The sequence below is a fragment of the Fundulus heteroclitus genome, chromosome 15 (genome assembly GCF_011125445.2).
Source record: "Fundulus heteroclitus isolate FHET01 chromosome 15, MU-UCD_Fhet_4.1, whole genome shotgun sequence".
Classification (NCBI taxonomy): domain Eukaryota; kingdom Metazoa; phylum Chordata; class Actinopteri; order Cyprinodontiformes; family Fundulidae; genus Fundulus; species Fundulus heteroclitus.
In genome coordinates, this window is record NC_046375.1 from 24,764,940 (window position 1) to 24,783,889 (window position 18,950).

General features: G+C 48.1%; 1 protein-coding gene across 7 annotated transcripts in view; it reads left to right on the top strand.

Annotated features, from left to right (window-relative positions):
• The window catches only part of cdc42bpab (CDC42 binding protein kinase alpha (DMPK-like) b), an 80,260-nt gene that overhangs the window by 2,083 nt on the left and 59,227 nt on the right, over positions 1 to 18,950 (top strand). The gene's annotated exons all lie outside the window — the stretch shown is intronic.

Genomic DNA, 18,950 nt, shown 5'->3' on the forward strand with positions numbered 1-18,950 from the left:
TCATGCGGTGGGCGCCTCCGTGCCTCTGCTGGTTCTGATGCCCGTTTTTGGACCGCTCTGCTCTCACGGGAGGGGAGAGAAGGAGCGTAGCCGATCACAGCGACGTGAGTCTGAGGGACCAGAACGTCCTCGGTCCTTTGAGGCGCACACACCTGATCGTGTTTTCAGCCGTGGACGCGTCTCCCTCCACGGCTGAACCCAACTTAGACCAGAAGTGGAGCACAGGAGGCAGAAGGCCCCCCCCCCCCCCCCCCCACACACACACACACACACACACTGCGATCCCTTTGCCTTGCCAGCAGCACTCTGTGTGTGAGACATTGGGGTTTGGTTTGTGCATGAAGCAGGAATGTGAACAACTCACCTTTTTTCTTTTTTTTATCTAGCGCAGAGGCCCAGCTCGCTGCCGGAGCATGCCTGGCTTTCTCCCTCTCTCTCTCTCTCTCTGTTTTTTTTTTTTTGTTGATGCTCTAAAAAGAAGCGCGGCGGTGCAAAGGAGCAGATTGTTCCCTTCGCAGGCAGAAACACGAATCGGGACAGATTAATAATACAGGAGGCGTTGGGAAACACACGCGGGACGGAAGGCAACAGGTTGCTCCGCCGTCTCCTGCCGGCGCGGCTTTGAAGGACTGCAGTGCAGGAGCGGCTCTGAACCGTGGGCTTAGACGGGCAGGAACAGGCTCCGGCACGAAGACGCAGCGGCAGGGCGGCCGTACGGCCCGGTCTGCCCAACCGGGACGCGGCGTGGAGGCGGCTGAAATGCGCACAGGGAAGCGTCTTCCTGTTAGTGAGCAGCTTAAAGGCCTCGTCTGCCCGCGTGCTTTCACTGCACGCTGCAAAAACGGAACTAAAAACAAGTCAAATGTTCTTAAAATGAGTGTATCTGTCCTTGATGTGAGCAGGTAAATAAGATTTGTGCTCTTAAAATGGGAACAACTCATCTCCATCATCTCATTTCAAGGTCAGGATGTCTAATTATCTTATTTTAGGGGTCAAAATACTCATTCCATTGGCAGATAATCTTATATACCCTCTCAAATCAAAGACAAATACGCTAACTTTACGAACATTTGACTTATTTTTAGCTCCGTTTTTGCAGTGCAGCTCCACCTGTCCCCCCAGGACTCTTGGTTTTGGCTCCTGGTCGCTGCTTCCCAGCTGATGGGCAGCATCTATCCGGCCTGTCATCCATGCCTGCGTGGCCCTGGCCTTTAAGCAGCGGCGCGGTGCCGAGCGGCGGCCTCATTTCCCCGTGTTGGCACCAGAAACATGTGACCGGGGCTCAGGCAGACGCAACACGCGGCGCCCAGGTGCGTCCGAGCCGCCGCAGCCTGTCGGGTTCTGCTCTCCAGGGACGATTAACGAGTCTCCAGGAACCTTTCCAGAGACGTGATGTGTGTCTAATGAAGGGTGCGAGGCTAATTTGTGTTTTCGCTTCAACAAACTTAAGTGATTGTTCAGGTCAGGTAACCCCTCCCCCCCCAGGAGAGTTCAGATCCCTCTGGATCAGGAGCCAGTGGCTGGTTGGTCCAGGCTGAATGCTGATATGTCCTCGCTGGCTTTAAAGCCTTGTGGCGAACACGTTTCCCAGCTATCACTAATTAGCCCATTGATGTCTGCTCCTTACAGGCTGCCAGCGATTGTGCCGTTAGAAATGAAAGCCTGTTGCACAGGTTGCCGTCTAATGACTTTAACCGTGGCCTATCAGGAGATGGCCTCCAACCTCACAGCGCCTTGATTTGTGAACCGAGGAAGAGCCGGGATGAGAAAGACCTTCTCTGTCCTCTAGTCAGGATGCACAGACATGAGCGTTTGGGCCGCGCTAACCGCATTTCTGAACATGGTTTATAGTCTAGACTAACACATTGCTTTTTTTTTTAAATACTCTGCTTCATTTAAAAACCCACAATCCTGGCTGCCATGAGGTCTCGGCCTCGTGACTGGACAAAAACCACGTGACCAACCCCTCCCCCTCTCAACACAGGCACAACTAGGTGGAAATAATCAGAGGTTGGTAATATCAGCCCAGTTTTACTAATTGGGCCGATACCGACACTAACGTTGTGTGTCCCTATTTTATTTTTAGCTTAATACACCAATCAACGCCGAGCTGGGAGGGATGAGGCATCATTGAGCTGATTTGTCCTCAGTGATGAGACAGAAAATCCTAAAACTAGCAACAGTTTGAGTGTGGGGGTGACTTCCCTGTGACAGATGTGACAGAGTGGGGGGTTGGTGTGGGATGTTCTTCCTTTATGACCAGGTATGACTGCCTCTCTGGTAGTTTCACAATGAAACACATTACTGTCATCAAAGCTGGGATGAGATGAATCAATGATTCTTCTGTGGCTCGGTAACATCAGCTCCATGGAGCGGTTCCCGTCCTCCAGCCGTTGAGCCGTCTGCTTTGTAACTTCTGCTTCTGTTTATTTCTGATCACAATAGATTCAGTTTGACCGTTTTCCTGAAAACACCGTCTTAAATCACTCGTCTTCCCGTTAACCGCGTCTCGTCTGGTGAGCCGACCGCGTCGTCCCGCCCTGAGAGCACACCCATTATCTGCTTTATTTTTAATTTTTTATTTCAGTGCTGAACCAGCAGCAAAGCGTTTAGCTTTAAGGCGACAGAGGAAGCTTTCCGTCAGCCTGATCCCCCGCGCCCTCCCTGAACGCACCTTCGTGTCACTGCCAGGCTGGAGTTGGGGTCGAGTCCTGTCTTGTCCTCATATAAAAAAAAAAAGAAAAGTTTGAGAGTGCCGGCGCTCCCATTTTTCCTTTTGTTCTCTGGAAGAACATGCAGCCACGGGGTCAAAGGGAAGAATGCACACCTGTTGCCTGTGTGGCACGCTGCGAGCTGTCTGGACCTTCCTGCCTGCTCTCCAGGACAGGACAGGACGGCTATCTGTGCGCTGTAGTCAGTCAGAACCACTGGTAGCCCAGCGGACTCAGACCGGAGCAGACACACGGTACCAAAGCCCGCTGTAATACCAGAGAGAAATGCTTCACGACGACGGGGGGCTTAGAAACCCTAGACCAGGGGGCTGCAGCCTGTGGCTCTTTGGAGCTTCCACAGTGGCTCTTTATAACTTTGGCTACAAATAATATTTTTGTTGAAATGTAATGATGATAATAAATGCAGGTTTTAGCAGTTTTGTCTTGGAATAATTGCTTTTAATTTTCACAACAGAATGATGCTAAAAGTGGCAATAATATTTAATTTAAAATCTATATTTTTTTCATCATGTTGGAAACTATGATTTTTTATTTTATTTTTTTTACATCATTATCCACAAATATCCATAATATCCATCCGCTTTTTTTTTTTTTTTAAACCTCAGAATAGACATAAAAGGGCATTTCTTTAACGATCTTTATCAAAAATTGTCACTTGTCTTTCTTTAAAAGGCCAGGCAACATTTACGGCTCTGAACGAGTTTAATTCAAGTGGACTGTAGGAAAAATGGCTCTTCAGGCTGTAAAGGTTGCAGACCCCTGGTCTAGGCCACAAGGAGGTCCTCTGCTAGCTGCGCCTGCATGGGTTTTTACAACTGGACAGATGTGACAAAGTTGCATGTCCTTTACGCCCCCCCCCCCCCTTCTCCCTTTCTCCTGGATCTTTAAAAGCCAGAGAAGACAGAAATGCGTGTCCTTGTTTCGTATTGACCTTGTTTCAGTTGAAACGGGGGGGATGAACACGGAGGAAAGCATGGCGTATCCTCACTAAAACCCCCGCTTCTCCTGCGCCTCCCAGTCTCCCCAGCGCTAGGCAACCACAGCTTGTCTATCATCCATGCCCCCCTCAAGCAGGTGGAGGAGCTGGATCACTGCTGTCTGTTTGCTGCTCTGAGAAATTCTGTGTTAAAAAAAAAGAGACTGGATTGGTTCTGTGCAGACTGGGCCCAGAAACTGAGCTTCTGTCCTTTTTTGCACGGATCAAGTCCTGTTTCCAGAGAACAGGCTGACAAATAATGGCGCTTTCATTTTCACCTGCCTTCACGTGGGCTGCTTCTGGAAAAGCTGCACCCAGGAAAGCTCAAAAACTCAAAGGGCAGGCGATGCATCCGAAACACCGCTTTCCGTTAAACCTCGCTGCGCCCCGCCATCTTTGGAGGCCGGAGGCTGAGGGGCGGGGCCAGGCCCCCAGCGGGCGACCCGGCCGGGGCCGCCTGACCTGCTCCCCGTCCACAGCGGCCCGCTGTTGAGCTGACGCTGATGTGTGCTCCACCCTGCAAGGCTTTCAATGGCAGCGCGCCGCACACACACACACACACACACACACACACACATTATTGTGGTTTTGCCTTACTAGGCTGTCTCATGGAGAACTGGCTGGAGTTCCTCCCTGTTATTCCCGTTACTAAACAGACCAGAAGAGCCGCCTCCGCATCAGGGAAGGAGGGGAAAAAAAAAAAAAAAAAAAAGCTTGATTGTGGCTGCTTCAAGAAAGGATTTCTGCGTCACGTGGTTTCCAATTCTGCCCGGAGGCTCGTTTCCCCCATCAGCTGCAGGCAGGAGCGGGGGAATAAACACGTGTTCGCAATACCCAGCATCCTCCGGGATGAAGAGGCTGGTATTAGCTTTTCACCACTAGCAACACCGATTGCCTTTTATGCACAACCAAAATGGCAAAACAACACAGTCTCTCCATGCAGTTGGGATAACGTTATGTTTGTTGTCCCTAAATAACCAAAGCGGTCTTCCTTGTGAGAGCGGCTCGGTTAAAGGAGTCGTTCCTGCCTTGATTGGGCTCTGGTCAGCCATCAGATACTGGAGCAAAGCTTCATTGTTCGTGTTGATTCAATTAATCAACGCTTAGAAGTCTTCACTGAACCAATCAGCAGCGCGTCGTTGGCTTTGCTTTTAGTTCGGTAAAACTCAAAAGGCTTAGGGCAACAAAAGAGAGACGGTCCTGTAATTTCATCATTTTGGATGGGTTTAAAACATCTGCGTTGATTTGAAGGACTGTTCCTTTTCCCAGCAGGCCACGCCGGCTCTAGTGACCAACACGCTGGAGCTGGTGGGGACCGGCTCTGCTTCTCAGGCATGGGCAGGTCGCCTTGCAGTGTAGTGACTGTGCAGCAACAGGTGGGGGAGGGGCAGCTACAAAGCAGGCTTTTTTCCCCCTTCCTCTTCCTGCTTCCTTTTTAAAATCCTTTAAAAAAAATCAGGGAAAACAGGAAATCTGTGCCGGCCAGGAGATGATGGATCGGCGCATCTCGCGGTGAAACTGCTGCGCCTCAGACGAGTTGTAGTAAAGGACGACCGGCTCTGCTGTGTTTCAGGATAGATCAGAATGTTGTTGTGTGAGCTGGAGGTAGAGGCCTGCTGGGATCCTCTGCGTCTAGTCAGCAGAAGGACCACCAAGCCTAGTGTGTGTTATGGACACTCGAACCCTACGCCCCTGGCCAGGACATCCTCGCTCTCCTCTCGGGCCGTTTCCTGCGGCGGGCGCGGACGACAGGAAGGAACCGACGGGGACGAAAGCGGCGCATGATGTCAGCGGAGGAAGCGGGGACAGCTGGGTGGCATTGTGTCATTGTGAGCTCTGGGCCTCGCCTCACGTCCAGCGTCTGGAGCGTTGCTGAGACTGTGCAAGGCCGCCGAGCTGTTTGTCTCCTCGCTGGTGGATTCCCAGGTCACACCAGCACACAGACGTCTGTCTGTCTGTCTGTCTGTCTGTCTGTCTGTCTCTCACACACTGACACACACACACAGAGTTTTCCAGTGTCCTGTGATGAATCACAGCCAGACAGCAGAGGGGTCTGACCATCCTCTCCGCTGATGTGGCTGCTGCTACGTGAACGTTTAAAGGGGCGAGTCCAACACCAGCAACCACTTGGAGCATCTTATGCTCTCCTTCTCATTGGCTAATTGTCCCAGTGTCATTTTAAATGCGCACAGAACGAGCTGTAAGAGACCTTAGCTTATTTCCTGTACTGCCAACGAATCCCGTCTGAGGACGGCGCAGTGATGTCTCTACGCTCTGTTGGTTCGTGACGTCTTTTTACGACTAGTTTACGGCGCGGCGGTTTTAGGCTTTCGCCGGTCATGTTGTAATTTGTTTGGGTAAACACGATGCGACAACGCGTCTCCCTGCTGGAGTCCATGCTAGAAGCTGTATTGGCGTTTCAGCCTCTGGATGTTCACGGCTGACCCCTCAGCCGATCCGTCTGGTGTGGGCACATAAATGGCCGCCGCCAATTGTGGTGCGTCATCAGAATGTGGCGGGGGGCGGGGTCGGCTTCCTTCCTCCGTCTCCCAGAGGACACGCTGTAGCACAGGTCATTAGCCAGCCTCTCAGGACTCCTGAGATGTCGCCTCTTACTCTGGTTTTTACCTTTACTTCTCATCCGTTCTCTCGTCTAGTCGGCTGTTCCCCCGCAGGGCTTGTTACACTGAGCTGACTGCGCGGTACCAAAGTAACGACAAATGCACTGATTTGGGTTTGTTTTTTGCAACGCTCTGACCCACAAATATCCGTCTATGAGAACTGTATGTACCAAAACACTGGAGAAATGAACTCTTTAACCAGCCCAAACGTACAGAGTTGTTCTTTACATCGCCGGAGAGCTACAGATACAGCCAGACTCTCCAGGTTATGAACCTGCGGGATGACTGCAGTTGACTGAAAACGATTGCAGCTCATCTGGTTTGTTTAACAAAACAGGTTACAGCTCACTGTTTAGTTTTTTTTAATCTGAAACTGAAATGTTTCCCTTGGGGCATCTCTAATTGTTTATTAGGGCCTGAGCGCATGGGGAAGAAAGAAAGAGAGGGAGCAGTCAGCGTTACTCAGCTCTGTGGTTATTAACCCTAGGATTTTCACTACCAAGAACCAAGAAATAACTACAGAGTTACAGTAAGCAGTCGCTCCGTTTTCCTGTCTGCAGTTTACCATGACACATACAGATTGTGATGGTAAGCTGCATTCAGCCTTTTATCTTAGCAGTTAGCGCGGTTAGCTGTGCTGACAGCAGTCCCTGTGTGTGTTGACTGACTCGCTGTAGCGTAAGGGGACCCATTCTCCTTCCATTTATTTCCTGATGTCTGACTCTTTGCTGTCACAGGCTAGAGTCAACGTATGCTCCACATGGAGAAATATTTCCTTTTTAAAAAAACATCTACTTCTAGCGCTTTTACTGTGGGAAATCTCATTGTTGATGTCAATAGGTAACTTAGCCTGAACGTCTTCACTCAGTCACACCTTCCATACCGAAGAGTGTTGTCAGTGCAGCCTGCCAGTGGCATGGGATGGCGTATTTTTCATTTCTAACCAGTTTGTCAAGCCTAAATGATTTGATTCGGACCAGCTGCTGGTTTATCGGTGCAGTTCTAAAAGTGACGAGATTTGGCCAGAGTGGCAAAAAAGAAATTTCCAAACTGTAAAAAGTTTGTTGTTTTTAAAGATAAAGAATGCATGCTCGTTGAACCCTTTGAGGGGGGTGGAGTCTGGGGGCAGAGCGTTCCCGGGTCTGCGTTTCTGATTGGTTGCAAGGATGTAGTGACTGTAGTATTAACCTACGTGATAGGCCAGAATGCAAAAGCAAGGAAAACTGTTCCTCTATTGAACTTTTTACTGACCCTTTTTTCTATCGCACTACACATCTATTGATCGATTATATATGGTTTATTGAATTATCCTCTGGCCCTAATTCCAGTAGGTTATTTTTTTAGACATTTTTCACACTTTGTGGGTAAAATGTTCCTGTGAGACATTTGGGATAAAGCTTTGAACAGGGACACCTTTTTATAAATATTTTATAAAAAGAAAAAGTAATCAATATAAATATCATATTGGCATTCAGCCTTAAAATGTTGAGTTATATTATTTTTGGTCCATGTCGCCCAGCCCTAATGGAAAAGAATTTTCCCTAAAATCTTTATACGGGTTACTGCAGCCTCAGTTGAGTCGTACCCTGGTAGAAAATGAGTCTGCTGGCTCTGCTGGGATTCTTGGTCTCGGTGAAGCAATTAGAAACGTCTCATTCTGGCCACCGGTTCTGCATCAGAGACGCATTCATCAACGCCACACGGAGACAGACGCACATTGTTTCCACACGGTTTTTGTTTTCCTGTTGTCCACGGATGAATTTGGAGATGCCGAACACTTTGAGCCGCTGAGCTGAAATGGTCCAGCGGCCAGCTGGCAAACTCCTTTTGCTCGCATAGTTTTGTCTCCGTCCATAGTCCCGGAACTGGGCTGTGCGTCAGCGATGAGGAGTGTACCGGCTTCACGCTGCGAGGGCCATTATTTAGTGACACCAGAAAATGTATAACACAAACCTTCCTTGCTTTCTTCATTCACAAAGCTCGAGGGTGCTCCGGGACGTTCTTGTGAAACATTATCGCGTTGATCAGCGAGGCTGTTGTGTCACAGACTTTCTGAATGGCTCTGTTCACATAATTTCTGTTCTGCTAAAGGCTTTTTCCTTCATAGTAACACAAAATGTCTTTTTTTTTTTTTTTTGCCTTACAATTAGGGACCCTCATTAATCTATCGCTGATCTACAACACTTGGATTTTATACACTTTGTTCTAGATGGTTTACCAAAATCCAGCTAAATGCTTTTTCAAAAACAGTCCAATGGTCTTTTATTTTCCCAAGGAGCTAAAATAGGATGTAATTCGATATTAAAGTGCAAGCATAGGCCTGTTTCTGTCATGGTGGAGACCAAATCTTTGGATATTGACCCCTCATTAAAGCATTTAGTTGACGTTTCTGATCTCTGCTGCTTGTAAAGCTTGGACCTGCCCATTACGTTTTTAGCCGATTCCAGTTACTCTTAAAGGGGCCATGGCAACACATTTCCTGTTTCTGAGGTTTTGTGGGTATAATATAATCCGTCGTTCACTGATGAGGCCGTGTGAATGTCAAAAGTGAATACCAAAGACGGTCAGATCATAAAACTCTTTATCTTTCTATATATTTCATATCCTACAATCAGAGCACACCATCAATCAAGCAGCCCTCCCACCAACCAGTTTTCCAAATATGGTCGTAGCCAATCAGAGTAAAGTCACCTGGGTAGAGCTGCATATCATTATAGCAACCAACCATTTTACTGAGGAGGGACATTTAGCCTGACAAAATTACATGACATTATTATTATTATTATTATTATTATTATATATATATTTTTTTTTTTTATGAAATTCTTTGGAGAAGTTACATATGCGGCAATATCAACTATATGAAATGGTTTATACAGTGATGTCATGGCACCCTTAACAGATAGTAGTTGTATTAGGTGCATGGCTGATGTCACACTGTGTGTGGTTGAGCAGTGGCTGTAAAGGTTTTACTGCTTTCAAACAACATTGTTACAGTTGTCTGTTCCTACCAGCTTCTTCTGGCTTCTTCTGCTAAACATGACTTTATTTTAAACACTTCCCTGTCCCCGAGGAGGGCTAAGTTTGAGTCCTCCCCACCAAATAGTCAACTATTATGAAAGCAGCTGCAGTATTAGATCCTCTGAAGTCCTGTGGTGTAGTCCTCGCCACATCCATGTCTGCGTTTCAGTGTCTCTGATGTTCTGGGGGAGGGTTTGGTGTGTGTGTGTGGAAGTATTAGGAAATCTGATCCTCTTTCACTTTAGCAGGTGAACTCCAGCCTGGCGTTTTGACACAGATTACGTTCTGCTTTGTTTTTGTTGCCTCTGAATAAAACGGGACGTTGGCGCAGCACAGAGCGAGCGCTTGGTCTTGGATATTCAGTGAGCGGACTGAGGCCGGGTCCCCTGAAATGTTTTATTTAAGGGGGATTTTGTTCGTTGCTTTCTGCGCCAGCAGGGCCTCCGTCATGGGGCCATGATCACCTTTCCCTTCGATGCGTCTCCCTCTCTCTCTGCTGCCTTTGGCTTCTGCCACTTCATTAAACTTGCTGTGACCCCCGTTGTGTTGCTGTTCTGAGAGAACGCCGCAGACCCAAAGCTGCCGGGTGCTGAAGTGGACTTCATCCCTGAATCGTATCAGTCTCCTGACTGGTTAAGTAGAAGCCAGGAGGAGCTCTCCGCCGCCGTTTGTCCCTCTGCGCTTGCCGTAGCCTGTGTGCGCCCCTTGGTTGCTTTGAGCGGTGGGCTCGGCTCCGTTTGGGGGTGCGGAGGGGGGGGGGAGTGCTGACTCAGGCCTCAGCCTGTGGAATCTGGAGCTGAGGTGAAACGTAGGAGGAACAGCGGCTGTGAGGCTGGGGCGGGCCTCTTTGTCCTTGGGTGTCATGCTTCCTGTTCTCCGTGCGTCTGCTCTGTCTTCCTCGTGGGTCTCACTGCCTGCCGCCACTCCATCCATGACGGCTCAGTCTCTAATGCTCCTAGCGCGCCAGATCTCTGCTAAGCTAAATGATTCTCTCATTCCCTCTCTGCTCTTCTGTCCTCTGCCATTATTATAGTCTGTTTGCTCCCTGTCACCCCCCCCCCCCCGCCCCGCCCCTTCCTGCCCTTCACAGCTCCTCTACCCCCTCCCTCTCCGTCTCTCACACTGCTGCATTCGGCTTTGCCCAGCGACGGAGGATGCTTGGCTGGCCTGTGCTTCAGTTCCTCTGTGTCGGACAAATAAGATATACGCGTCCGCTTGTCTGGGGGGGGGGGTAGTCCGGGTTGCGCAGAGCTTAGGTGCATAGCTAACCGGGCACATCTCTCACATGCACCCACTTTCACCTGCTATGTGGTGTTGCCCTGGATTTACAGGGTCTGTGACTTAGAGAGATCTGACCTTCAGACTGACTGATCAATAGACTGTCTTGTTGTGGGTGGGGAGGTGGTTTCCTCACAGATCCCCCGCATGGTTTACACGACGGAAATCACGCAAAGAATCGGCTACCGATGCCGCATTTACCTACAGCGGGAGATGCCCCAGGTGGGGGGAGCTAAGTCGGTGGGGAGCACGCTGTCAAGTGGAAGGAAGACGATAGCGTTCAAAAATGGTTTGGGGATAATCTGAAAAGTGGGGCCTGCTTCTGGTTTTGGTCACCTCAGTGAAATCCAGGTCAGAAGCTGGAGTGTGGCGCTCCAGCTTCCAGCATTGAATATTTTGACCTCCTGTGAAAACCGTCATTTTTAACACAGAGCAGTGGTTGGTCGCTGATCTACCTCAGAAGTCCAAATGAAACGCGTGGTGGTCGGTCGCTGAAACGTGAAAACTAGTATTTATGCTTCTACGCTCTGCTGTCTGTCCCTCGAATGAGGACAAACTGGTGTCTCCAGGTGAACGTTTGTCTCCCAACTATCAGAAAAACATGGCCGTGCTCACTCACAGGCGTGGCGTGGGGCGAGGACTGCTCGTGTGCTTCTGGGTCGAGGCGTTTCCTTCACGGCGTCCGTCCCGCTGCAGAGACGCCGGGGGTTCGGCGCCGCGTTCTGTGGGGAGCTAATTCAGTGGCCGCCGAAGAGCGGAGGGCTAACGGGACCAATTGGCGAGTATCGGAGGAGAAGAGGAGGACAGCTGGAAATAGTTGGAATGGATTTAGTGAGGCTGTGGGCTTGGCTTGGATGTGCTGAGGAAGACAGCAGCTCTCTGAGGTCATGGTGTCTGTGGCTGTGAGCTGCTCTCTAAAGCTGATGCAGCCCTGACCTTGGCTTCTTTAGTGATTGGGATTCTGACAGCAGCCCGCTCTATATTTAGGTCCTGGCTCTATATACCTCTGTCGCTTCACGCCTAACCCTAACCCCCCGTCTCTTGTCTGTCTGTTTTTCTGGCCGGAAAGCGTGACTCGAATCACGTTAGCCCGGCCAAGTGGTTGGTCAGCACCATTCATCCGTTCTCCACCTGAATGGCGGCCATTCACGGCGCCGGGTCTCACGTGCCACTCATCTAATTGCGGCCTCAGCTGACGTCTGGATGGATTCTCAGCCATTTCAATCAGGGCAGAACCTCAGGGTCCAGTTCCACACTCGCTCTGAGCTGTGTTACATTCAGACTGGGACTGTCAGCTTCCTGTCGTTTGATTCTAAACGAGGTTTTGTGGGCTGTGGATTAAAGACTGCTCCATTTATTTATCTCCGATGATCCTTTTACGAAGTTTGACTTCCTGCGTCCTCCTCGTCCGTCCCTGTCCCCTCTCTCTCTCCTGAGGGATCTCTGGAGGAAATCCTGTGACTGTGTGGATCGCCATTGTTTGCTCTATTTTTATTTTCACCTCCGTTGGGGTAGGGCTGCATCACACCGCTGCTCTCAGCTGAAGGTCACGGTTCTGACCCCATGATCTGACACGCTGCTGCTGAGGAGGAGCGGGAAATCTGTCAACCCCACAAATTCAATTTTCTCCCCTTTAGGCATTTCAAATTGGACTAATAAGTGTGGAGGTTGCTTCATTTAGTTATTTACTTCCTGTCTGTTTCTTTGGCACAGCTAATTCTTGAGAAATTAGAGGTTCATTAAATAGAAGTTAGTCATTTCTAGGAATCAGGAATGTAATTTGTTTTGAAAAGTAATCATGTATGACCAGTCGTTATTTCATGATCAGTTTTCAGTTTTCCTTTAGACTTTTTTTCACATTTTCTGAATGATTTTTGTCTGATATGATCACAGGCACGATATCATACAGTCCTTTTCGATAAATTAGAGTACACAAGAGGCTGGCTTGTCAGGTTAAAAGTAGTTTTTTGGGGGAAAAAAGCAACCTTTAAGCCGGCATCGAACATATTTTTCTTAATCTTCAATTTCTGCATGAAAAATTTGGGTTTTTATTGGTCTGATGCTGTGTTTTCATCAGCTGGAGGTGGAAGAAAAAGCATCAGAAATAAAGGCGTTAAAACATCATCAGTGTGTGATTTGTTCGGCTCCAGGCCGCAGTTAAAGCACAAGTTCGTCCCACTATGTGCAGGTGGACCGGTGTTCACCGACAAATGAAATTATTCCTATGGTATCAAGCATTAAGCACAACACAAACCATGTTGCTCTTATCAAGCCGTGCTTTTTACGTCAATGTTTTGAAACAGAACCACGAACATCCAACGAGTTTTATCAGAGGAAGACGCTGCGCGCACACATTCACTCGCCTTGGCTGAAACACAACAAGCCTTTTTTGAACAAAGATGCTGTTCCGGTCCGTAAAATTATTTTTTTTTAGATCCTGAAATCCATTGACCTAAGAAATCCAGTGATTTTATGCTTTTCTACTGCTTAGTTAAGTAGATCCCCTTTCTACAAAAGTCTGCTAATCGCTTCATTTCACAACAATTTTTTTAGTTCAGTTCACTGTTGAACAGTTAAAGAAAATCACCATAAAATGAGCATTTAGAGTTTTAAAATTGTCAATGCGTGGCCTTGATGCGCTTTAAACGTCATTTTGACTCTCGTGGCGAAACGCTTGAGCCCCGCTTGTTGAAGAACAGCGGCAGCGTAGACCTACGACTCCCTGGACTGATGCGTCTTTAGCAATTAGGATTATAAATGGATCCCTTATAAGAAACGCCACAATGGAAATAAAAAAATATTGGGTTCCTTTACTTCAAGACAAACTGGTCCTGCTGGACGGCTCTTAGCGTGTCCACATCTGATCCCTTCTTGTTTACCCTCACTAGCATTTATATATTATATATTAGGGATATCCCCCCACCTCTTGGCTCCCTATAGTCGTCACTTTTCACCAGACAGACGGCTTTTCAGTCAGGTTTGTGGTTTCCAGTCCCAGAGTCGCACATTTGTTGCCTTTTTATGACCCATGTCACCTGAGCGCAGACCAGTGCCCTGGCATCCTGCTGGCCTCCGCCGTCTGCCGCTACCCCCCCCCATCAGAAGCCGGGTGTCCCTCGCGTCCCTCACCCTGGTCAGGGCATAGAAGCCGCCCTCTGTCCCCGTATCCTCCCACGCTGCCTCGATCTGCTTATCGCTGAGGTGATTAGCCTCCCAAGCGTTATCTAGGTGTCTGGCTGCCGTCGCTCGGCCGCTGTCGGTTCTCACAGCTTACAGCGTCGGGCCCCCGGCTCCTGGATAAGGCCTAAAAGGATGAGGCTTGAGCCTCCCTGCATGGGTGGCTCCGAGGTGGAGGCTTAAAGCAGCTCACTGAAAACACGTGGGCGTTCGCGTCCCCGTGGGTTTCTAAACGGATATGGCTGCTAGACGTCACCCAGCGGCGCTTTTCTAAAAGCGAGCAGGGCAGCGTAGGATGGGACAGCACCGCTGCGTGTCGCTGACCCGGCCCTGTTCAGATGGGATAGCTCTGAGGCGGCTACGTACGGCGGCGCATCCTGACCCGCCCGCCTGTTCCCAGATGGATATTTTCAGGACGCTTTTGCTGGCGAGCTCCAGCAGTGACACCTTTTTATTGTGGGGGTCATAATTAGTAGCCGAGCCAGTCTTTCTCCCTGTGACGGGGACCAGTTGTGGCCTAGAGAGTCTCTGTTATGTACGGCTACAGCGGAGGGGGGAGTGTATATATAACATGGCGCTTCGCTGCCCTCCAATTATTTTTGAAGGCAGAAAGTTGTAATCTGGCGGTTTTCTCCAGATTTGAGTGAGCGTCAACTTTATGATGGCTTTCTGGAGCAAAAGGATCCACTATCGTCCTGCTGTTAGCGGGAACCTGTGTTTCTGTTCGTCTCAGGGTCGTGAAAGCTGCCAAAGCTGTTTCTTTTCTAGATGTCTGTTTTCTTTGTTTTGTTTTTTTTAGCAGCTGAGCTGTGCTCCCTGAGAGTGGATAAAGCAGCGATCCTTTGCCAAGCTGGGAATCATCAGTGGGGGCTTTAACAATAGGAAGCTGCTGATGCAGAATCAGTAGTGTACTTTTTGCTTTTAGCCGTGCGCTCCTCCTGTTGAAGCGTTGTTGTTTTTTCTAGGGCTGTGCGATTTTTGCCAAAAATCTGAATTGCGATTTATTTCAACCAAAATTACGATTTTATTTTAAAGTTTCTTGTAGATGAAGATGCTTGTAAACGACTATTTTAAGTGAAAAGATCTAACTGTTTTTATTCATCACAATTTTCTTATTCAAGACAATAGCTTGTTGGACATCAATCCTTGTTGAAAATAACGTGCAACCAACAAACAAGTCTATGTATTAAAGAGTTTGACCGGTGCTTAATGCGATGCTGACATTCCTGAAAGTTTCTGGTATAAACTCTAAAACAAATAATAAAATGACATTATCTCACTGCTGCAACTCTCGTCCCTTCCGTGTGGAGGCAAACCCACTTTAAATAAATTACAGACACCTAAGTGACGCGCCTCATCCATTAATTGTTACGTAGATGAAAACTGCAGACAACTGCGATTTAGAAATTCTGTTTTTTCTAAATTTGCGATTATATTGCAAATGCAATTAATTGTCTAGCCCAAATGTTTTCCTCTGTCTTTGGGTCCAACCTGGAAGAGAAGCAGTCATGGCTTCTCTCCGGTTGGGCTTTCCAGCGTTACAACCCTAAAGGTTGCAGTTTGACCCTTGAAAGCATATCTCCCCTCCGCCAGGTGAATCCCCAGCAGTTCTGACTGAACCGCCTCATTGGGGATGGAGCTGGTTTCCTTTGCATCTAATTATTTTGATGCAAAACTGTTGTAGACATGGTGAAAGATGGAGAACAGGGGGTTTTATTAGCTGTTTCTAAAAGCTCTCCAGTTAGCTAGCTAGTTTACTGATTTATTGAATCTACAGGCATAATAAGTTGTCCTGTTCTCGTTTGCATGGAAAGTCGTCACAAAAGAAGAGATGCACCGATCTGAGATCTGTGGTAGAGCTCCCATCTCCATTTATCCGCGGATACCAAATTTAGGCCTGTAATTAAACTGTGTTCATAATTTTTCCCAGCCTTGCTGAATGATGAGTATTATAAGCAGTGTGTGTGAGAAAGCAGTTACTCCAAGTCAGGCTTTTAGCGTTAGCTAAAGATAAAGGTAACAAGGTTGCTGAGCTTTTTAAGCTGTCTGTAGCATCTTAGGTCAGCACAACTCTACCTGGGTCTCTCCCTGATATTAATAGTAAATCTTTGTAACGATTATTTTTGACCTAGATCTGCAAGCGGTATGAATGGTTTGTCCATTTACCTCAGCTCCAAAGACTTTTTAAATGCATAGTTTTCTTTAAGCTGCAGGGGCTGAAGCTTTAAAAAGATAAAGCAAAGCATCTGTGCTCTTATATATTCAGCCTTCCTGTTACCTGCTGACGCGAGCTTGTCTGTATTTATATAATCGTCTTAAGTTTTCAAACTGGCATTAACATAAAACACACATGTGCGTAGCTACGTTTCCATCTAATTGTCATGTGGACTTTTCAAATGTCGCAAAAAAAAAGTACGGCATTTGAAGTGTTTCCGTTCACCGGTTTAAAGTGAAATAACCAGGCTAGGCCAAACGTAATTTCGTGATAAGTTGACGTTACGGACGGGTGTAATAAACAGGAAGTAGAGGTGGTAAACCAGCATAGACCACACATGAGAGAAGGTAACACATTCCTGACCACTTTTCTCAGATGTCAACAAGTATTGGCGATGTTACATGATGTCCGGAGATGTAGAGAAAGAAATGCAGTTCTGCGTGTTATGGGAATATCCTTGAGAACCCCGGCAGCGGAAACAGCTGATCGGTCATGTGAGGTAAATGTTTGCTACGTCAGAACTTATTCGACAAATCGGTTTCCATCTCTTGTCTTCTGCATTGCCTTTTTTTTTTTTTCAAATACCTCCTCAAAGTGAGAGTAGAAACCTTTTTTTTGCGAAATTGAGGAAGTTATTCCTCATTTCGCCGTTTGTATTCTGTCAACCTTTTCTAATGCCATACTTCAGCATGTGCATAAAAACCCTGATGGAAACACGGCTAATGACGTACTAAAATGGTAAATGGGGGAAATGAACAAGCAGGAAAATGGGTCGAAAGTCTAGAAAGGGTTCAATAATGCCTTGTATCTGTTAGACACTTCAAATCACCAAGATATGCACTGTTACTAAACAGTCTAAGGCTGAACAAGTGTCAAGTTAGAATTAATAAAGAGTGTATATAATTTAATAACATGTCCACAGTTCACTAAATCTGCTTGCACACTGATGAGTGACGTGGTCCACAGGACCTAGGAGCGCTGGTTTTGGGTCGTTCACTGAACAGAAGAAAAGAACAGATTTTCGATCATTGGTCCAACCGGTCCTCTGTCGGACCCGACCAAGGTGAAAATCAACCCACTGTCACTGTGCTTTCTCAGTGTGTCCCACAGGGGCTGTAAAACTTTTAATATCAAAACACTTTACTCATTGTTGAACCTCTTACTTTCAAAAACAACACCTTTTTGTAGGCGTGTGTGTCTTTAAGAGAGTTTTGGTCCAGTTGGACCTGGTTAATGGTTCCTTCATTCATCTTTGCGTAGTTGTGACTGCTCACCAAGGGCTCACGTTGGCTTTCTTCTAGAAGGGGGGCTGTGACTCAGGCGTGTCAGACCAGGGACACATCTAAAGGTTGCAGGACACCGGCTCTCGAGGACTAGAGTTGGACACCCCTGTTCTAGAACGTGTGTGTGCTGGTTGCTCTTGTGTCGTCATCTGTGCGCTCATCATAGACCCTCAGGTCCTTCCTGTCGCCCCCACGTTGGAGCACAGCTAGCTGGGTAGGGTTCTGGTGAATGAAGGTGATCTTGGGTTACCGCTGTCATGACACATTTTGCCGCAGGGACATATGCTCTTGCTGAATAGGAGATACCCGGGTCCTACATTGGGACTGATCGGTTGCGTGAATGACCAGATAGTGATGTTTTTTCCTGCCTGGTCTGTCCTTTCTCTCTCTCACATTTTAATCTGCCAGGATCTTTATTACACATTAAACACGGCCACCCATCCTGTCCCACGTCAACCCAATAAAATCTCCACCAGCTTCAGCGTCTGCTTCAGAGGCCTCCCAAACGGACAGCGAGTCGCAGCTTTTATGCAATTGTCTGGATCCATTTATAGTACGGGTGGCCCATGGGAATCAAATCCTTAAATGGTGCAGCGTCGGTGCCGAGCTGTATCAGTCCAGCCACAGAGGGCTGCGAGCACAGAAGCAGCCCCCCTCATTTTCCACGATCTGCTGACGGGAGGCGAGGGGGGGGGGGGTATCCAAGCGAAGATGAGCCCAGAAAAGGCAATAGGAAACTTGCGCTGTGATATGATGGTGTTGGGATCCTCTAGCAGCGGAGCCTTACTTTGGGTTTGGGCAACATTTATGAAGTGCTGCTGGAAGTTCAAAAGGTTCGGAAACATGGCGGCGTTCCTCCGTGTTCGCTGTGCCAGTCGGAGTTTTTACGCTCCTAAAACAAGAAAATATCGGACGGGTTGCAGCTCCAAACTATGCGCTAGTAGCCACAGAGTACCCCCCCCCCCCCCCCCCCCCCACCTTCTACCCGTCTTTCAGGCTGATGTAGAGGCTCTGTCCTCATGAAGGCCCCTATATACAGCGTTTTTTTCCCAGGACTGAGCAGCAAGTGTTCCTGCTGGCAGTAAAGGATGAAGATTCATCCAGCTGTCAGCGTCTTCCTCCCTGGCAGCCTCCTCCAGAGCAAGCATCTCTGTCTAATGTGGAGTTGGATGCAGGGCGAGCAGAGCATTTCGTCTCTGTCCAGAAGAGAGTTCAGGGAAGACGGTCCAGCTGTTTGCACACGATGAAATTATGCTCTGAGTAAAATCGCAGGACATGCTTGTTTCTACTGAAGCCCACTAACTATTCAGTGCTGGCGTACACTGCCATGGACTATGGTACTATGGTATTCCCACTTTTTCACCCTCTTTAGTCATTTCCATCGTCGCTCTGGCTGTATTTGGGGTGGAAGGTGAACCTCATCTTGAGTCTTCTTGCAGGATCACACCGTATTTACCTCGCTCCATTTTCCCACCAACTTTGTGGAGCATTCCTGTCTCTACACTAGAAAGATATCCCCAGCACATGATGTGCACGTTACCTTTCCTGCCACACAAAGCCTTTTGCAGGTAGTCCAAAATGTTTAACTTTCATCCACATGTGTGCTGCGTCCCGACAAGTAGGGCTGGGCGATAAATCGATTTAATC